The 6,117-nt window shown below is 45.3% G+C and overlaps 1 protein-coding gene and 1 long non-coding RNA gene across 2 annotated transcripts in view; one reads left to right on the top strand and one right to left on the bottom strand.

Moving 5' to 3' along the window:
- LOC125038530 overlaps positions 1-6,117 on the bottom strand; it is a 97,667-nt gene that overhangs the window by 21,725 nt on the left and 69,825 nt on the right. The gene's annotated exons all lie outside the window — the stretch shown is intronic.
- LOC125038528 overlaps positions 5,791-6,117 on the top strand; it is a 15,360-nt gene continuing 15,033 nt past the window's right edge. Inside the window, exon 1 of the mRNA XM_047632030.1 lies at positions 5,791-6,117. This exon is cut by the window's right edge and continues 188 nt beyond it. The gene's annotated coding sequence lies outside the window, so the exon portion shown is untranslated.

The following is a 6,117-nucleotide window of genomic DNA, read 5'->3' as shown; positions in this document are numbered from 1 at the left end:
TTATTATTATTATTATTAATATTATCATTATTGTACAATGTTAAGGAATGTATTATTTATCGGGGGAAAAAATTAACTATTTAGAGACCGAACCACCTCCTCCATCCCCCCCCCCACACACACTGCCTCGACGTCCCCCCACCCATACCCTCCTTTCACGAGACCCAATCAGAATAGCGTTAGTATAATTCTATAGTTAGTATTGTTAGTATAACCTTAGTTGTTATAGTTAGTATTATTAGTATAACCAAAGTTGGTATAGTTAGTATTGTTAGTAGAGCTATATAGCTAGAATTATTAGTATAACTATAGTTGGTATTGTTAGTATAACTGTATAGTTCGTATAGATAGAATAGTCGTATAATTAGTACAGTTGTATAATTCTGTACAGGTGATTGGGTGAATGGTTACCTGCGCTCCACTTGGCTCCTGGTCTACTGGTTCCGAGTCAGAGAACGAAAGAGAAAGGCAGATGGAGAGAGGGAGAGGGGAGGGTGGAGGGAGAGAGAGAGAGACGGAGGAGGGGAGAAAGGGAGACGGATAAAACGAAAGAGAAAGGCGGATGGAGAGAGGGAGAGTGGAGGGTAGAGGGGGAGAGAGAGAGGGGGGTGGGGGAAGAGACAGATAGACAGAAACAGAGGATGTGAGAAAGGCAGGTGGATAGAAAGAGAGAGAGAAAGGCGGGTGGAGAAAGAAAAGAAGGGAGAAGGGAGAGAAAAAAGATGAAAAGGCTGACAGACAAAGATAGAAGGGTGAAGAAAGTGAAGGGAGAGACGAGGAGACGCTTGACGGACAAAAAGAGAGAGAGAGAGAGAGGGAGAGACAGAGACAGACAGACAGACAGTCAGACAGACAGACAGACAGACAGACAGACAGACAGACAGACAGACAGACAGACAGACAGACAGACAGACAGACAGATATTGAACCAGACAGGCGGTCAGACAGACAGAAACAGAGAGAAGACCAAGAGAATCAGACAAGACAGTGTGGTATTATCATCGCGTGTTAGAAGTAAACCTAACCGCAGTCCCTGGTTCTTGTCCAAGGTCGTGTGTGTGTGTGTGTGTGTGTGTGTGTGTGTGTGTGTGTGTGTGTGTGTGTGTGTGTGTGTGTGTGTGTGTGTGTGTGTGTGTGTGCAAGGCTCATCAAGGGAATTTGTGTAGCTCTATCTTTCACACTCCTTCCTTCCACGTCCGAGCTATGTATATCAATCAGGTACAGACGATGATCATGTTTTGTTTTTTTATATTTCTCAATAAGATAAGATAGAAGTAGATATAAGAGAAGTTGGTACAGTAGAAATCGATGGAAACTGAACCCAGAGAATGTATTTCCTTAGGCAATGCATTAAACGTATTCTCGTTTTTGCATTATCTGTCGTTACCTCACACATATTAAATCACAGTATTATCACCACAAGTTCAAGGCTAGTATGGAAGGGTAAGGGAGAGAGAGAGAGAGAGAGAGAGAGAGAGAGAGAGAGAGAGAGAGAGAGAGAGAGAGAGAGAGAGAGAGAGAGAGAGAGAGACCAAGACAAAGACAAAGACAGAGAGAGGGGGGAGTGAAAAGAAGAGAGGGGAGTGGAAGGGAGAGGGAGATGAAGATAGGGGAATGGAAGGGAGAGGGAGAGACAGAGGGACAGGGAGAGAAAGAAGGACAGGGAGAGGCTTAGTCCAGGCAGCGAGCTCTGTGCCAAGGGAAGGGATCTTGTGAGGAAGGAAGGAGGTCAAGGAGCCGCATGAACCCAGTAACCCCTCAGAGAATTCCCTAAACAAAAGACCTCCATTTTTAAACACGCTTTTACGTGGTATCCTTACGCTTGCAGGTTGGACCTTCAGCTTGATATTTTCTTATTTTTTTTATTAATATGTTTGTTTATTATTACTTATATACATATTTGTTTATCAATGTGCTTGTTAGTTTATTTATTTATCTATTTATTTATTTATTTATTCACGCCTCGTCCACACATAGTCGAGAAGAAAAGATTTGGAAGGTGTGACACGATGCGATGATAAGGGAGGGAGAGAGAGAGAGAGAGAGAGAGAGAGAGAGAGAGAGAGAGAGAGAGAGAGAGAGAGAGAGAGAGAGAGAGAGAGAGAGAGAGAGAGAGTGAGAGACTACAAGGCAGATATATACATAAATAGACAGATAGAGAGACAGACAGACAGATAGACAGACAGAGAGATAGAGAGAGAGATAGAGAGAGAGAGATAGATAGAGAGAGAGAGAGAGAGAGAGAGAGAGAGAGAGAGAGAGAGAGAGAGAGAGAGAGAGAGAGAGAGAGAGAGAGAGAGAGAGAGAGAGGGGGGGGGGAATACACAAACATAGACACACATACATACACATACAAATACACACACAGAGAGAGAGAGAGAGAGAGAGAGAGAGAGAGAGAGAGAGAGAGAGAGAGAGAGAGAGAGAGAGAGAGAGAGAGAGAGAGAGAGAGAGAGAGAGAGAGAGAAAGAGAGAGAGAGATAGAGAGAGAGAATGAGAATGAGAGGCAGAAATATAGTCGAACAGACAGAGAGAGCACCAGAGCCCCAGCAGACGCGAGGGTGTGGCCTTTACGGGGTGAAGGGAGGTGGCAGCAGACATTACATCATAACATCCTCCCCGCCCGGACCGCTGATCCGACAACGCCAACTTTCACACATGAGTTTACGTTATCGCGGACTTTTCGTTTGACCTCGTGACCTTTGGGGACTTGCTGATCAAGACTTATTATTGGGAAGATCATTTGAAAGTCCTTGAAGTGTTATGATCTGTATGCAGTTATTTGATTGCTATTTTTATTATTGACATTTGATCATTATTTGAAATGTGATATTTAGTCAATATATATGTATTTGTTGATGGCTGTTTATTGTTGATTATATGGTGTTTAGTGTATATATATGTGTATATATATATATATATATATATATAGAGAGAGAGAGAGAGAGAGAGAGAGAGAGAGAGAGAGAGAGATGGATTTATGTAGTTGTTTTAGTTATAAGGATTAATACCATGTTTCAATGAACTTTTCCATTATTGATACAATAATGACGACGGGACATTAAACGTAGGGCTTGACAATGTGTATTGTTTCTTTTTTCTTTTTTCTTTTTTTTATTATTATTCATTTGCGTTAAGTCATTTTTAGTCAGACAGAGACATAGGGAGAGAATGAGAGAGACAGTGATAAAGAAACAGAGAGAGAGAGAAAGCTAATGAGAGAGACAGAGAGAAAGCGAGAGAGAGAGAGACACAGAAACAGAGAGAAAGCGAGAGAGAGACAGAAGCAGAGAGAAAGCGAGAGAGAGAGACACAAAAACAGAGAGAAAGAGAGAGAGACACACACAGAAACAGAGAGAAAGTGAGAGAGAGAGACACACAAAAACAGAGAGAAAGAGAGAGAGACACACACAGAAACTGAGAGAAAGTGAGAGATAGAGACACAGTAACAGGGAGAAAGCGAAAGAGAGAGAGAGACACAAACATAGAGAAAGAGAGAGAGAGAGAACTAAGGAAATAGAGAGAAGACCGGCCAGTCGAGAGAAGCGAGGCGGTCACCTTCGACAGCATGGAAATCCAACTCACTTGACGCGACGTAATTCACACTTCACTCACGACTCGACTTCCACGAATGAGAACTTCACCGCTTTTTCCTCCGGTTCGGGTCGAGGTTTCAACAGGCCCGCGTCTGCGATTCGGTCGAGATTCATCGTCATTTCGAGGCGAAGTCATTTTCACCGCGTCTCGAATCCTCCCCCCCCCCCCCTTTTACTGTGTGCTGTGTGGTGCAGAGGTAGCGTTCTCGTCTAGCAATCTCGCTGACTTGCGTTCGAATCCCTCGCCGCCTGTGGATGGTAACCCCGGCCATTCCTTGCACACAGGGGATAACTTAGAAGCAAAATGAAACAGACAGTATGTCACACCAAGAATATCCATTGTAATAAATGGAATCAAAACTAAACTTACTCCACCTCGTGTCGTCCAAGCAAACAACACGTCGCTATAAATTTCGTTTCGTCATCTTTAGCGCTTCTCTCTTGTCTCTTACCTTTTTTTTATCCCAGTTAAATATGACCTCCAATTTTATATCGGTGATAAAGTGGGCAAGGTTATGGCCGGCAGGAGAGCGGAATGACATGATACGTATGTGTGTGTGTGTGTGTGTGTGTGTGTGTGTGTGTGTGTGTGTGTGTGTGTGTGTGTGTGTGTGTGTGTGTGTGTGTGTGTGTGTGTGTAAGAACTCTCTCCGTGGCCGCCCAATTGCCAATCCGTGACCACCATCCGCACCACAAGCACAGTCTCCTCAACCTCGACGTTGTGTTGCCTACCACCCTCTGCATGACCGCTGCCGCTCGCAGGATGATCCCCACAACACCAATCGCCAAGGACCGAGAAATACGTGGAGGTTCTAGAGGCAGCATCCGTCTTTCCCGAGTCACAAAAACTAGTCTTGTGGAAGTGTTTGTGCTCGGCGAGGCGGCAGTCCGGGCTGGCGGGAAGGCCCTCTCGTTCCACAGCAGGTCTGAGGGAATGTGCGAGAGATTTGGGCAGCTGTCTTCCTTCCATCCTTCTCTGCTTCTCTGTTTCTCTCTCTTTCCTCTCCTCTCTCCTCTGTCCTCCCTCCTCCCTCCCTCTCTCTCTCTCCCTCTCCCTCTCTCTCTCTCTCTCTCTCTCTCTCTCTCTCTCTCTCTCTCTCTCTCTCTCTCTCTCTCTCTCTCTCTCACACACACACACACACACACACACACACACACACACACACACACACACACACACACACACACACACACACACACACACACCCTTCCTTCCTCCCTCCCTCCCTCCCTCCCTCTCCCTCCTTCCCTCTTCCCCCTTCCTCCCTTCCTCCCTCCCTCCTTCCCTCCTTCCCTCCTTCTCATTCTTCTTTTTGTTTGCACGAGTAATTGTGTTGCGTCTATTCTGAGCCCGACGAAGAAGTCTGTCACTATCTGGAGGTCATGCCCAGGTATGAGGGTTCATGGCATCTTGAAGCAGATTCACGTTTTCTTGATATATCCTCAAGTTCGTCCTCATTCGTTTCTTTGTTGAGAGTCGAGCTTCATAATTTATTTTAGAGCGAGATCCTTTTCTCAGCATAGTGCAATGGCAAGATTTCAAGCACCCATCTGCTCAGTTACCGATCGATGAGCTCTTCGCTTAGTAACGCTTCCTGAATAAGCCTTGATCCTGCCAGAACTGTATTTGGTCAGCGGGGGATGTACAGACCCCCTTTTTAGTTGTTTTGCTTAAGACAAAATGTACGTCATAAACACACGCATTGCTTAAATGTGTGCGAGTATTTTACACAGCTGGGTACACGGTCTCTTTCTTTTATTTATTTCTATTTTGGTCTTGCTATAATTAGGCACTCGAACCGGTTTATCTTTCCTTAAATTGAGGTATATTCCCCCTGCCAGCCGAATAGCATATTGCCGGATTTCGGGATGCCGAGATCACACCAACCAGAACCACGGTCGCTTGTTTATAAAAACTGTGTGACGCACGAACTTCTCCCAGTTGGGTTTCTCACGTCCGCAGTCTCCGCGCATTTCTCGTACTTAGTGACTGTTTGTCTATCTTATTTTAATGGGCTAGTTGCCTATGGAAATCTCCATTGTGCAGGAGAGGAGAACTTTCCGTCTTAGAAAAGCCGAAATGGTCTCAGATGAGCTCCTTGCAGAACACGTCTGGTTCTCTGTGCACCTCTGGCAACTGGTGGTGGGCGGAGCCTACCTTCTGGCGAGGTCCGTATAATAAAGGACTCGTGTGTTAGTTGTTAGTCACTGGAAGGTAACGTTCGTGAGTCCTTTGCGTGGCTTCGGCTGTGTGAGAGTTGGCGGAGCAGCACTGTGGGGGGAAATTGGCGTGATATGATTACAGGTTAAATAAATTAGCCCTGTACAGTCCGGATTTTAGAAATAGATGGTGCCTTGGATATATCAGTGCCGTGGAAGTGTATGGAGCATGTGAGATCTACTGAATCAATAAAATCGAACCGTCCGTCGACCGACCAATGATTCTAAAAGAGACCCTTGCAAACATGAACGCACGTCTTGGCCTGTAAGCCATATCACGAGCTCCGGAACATTTCCCCCG

This window comes from Penaeus chinensis, chromosome 25, assembly GCF_019202785.1.
Source record: "Penaeus chinensis breed Huanghai No. 1 chromosome 25, ASM1920278v2, whole genome shotgun sequence".
Classification (NCBI taxonomy): Eukaryota; Metazoa; Arthropoda; class Malacostraca; order Decapoda; family Penaeidae; genus Penaeus; species Penaeus chinensis.
This window is presented reverse-complemented; position numbering and strand designations above follow the sequence as displayed.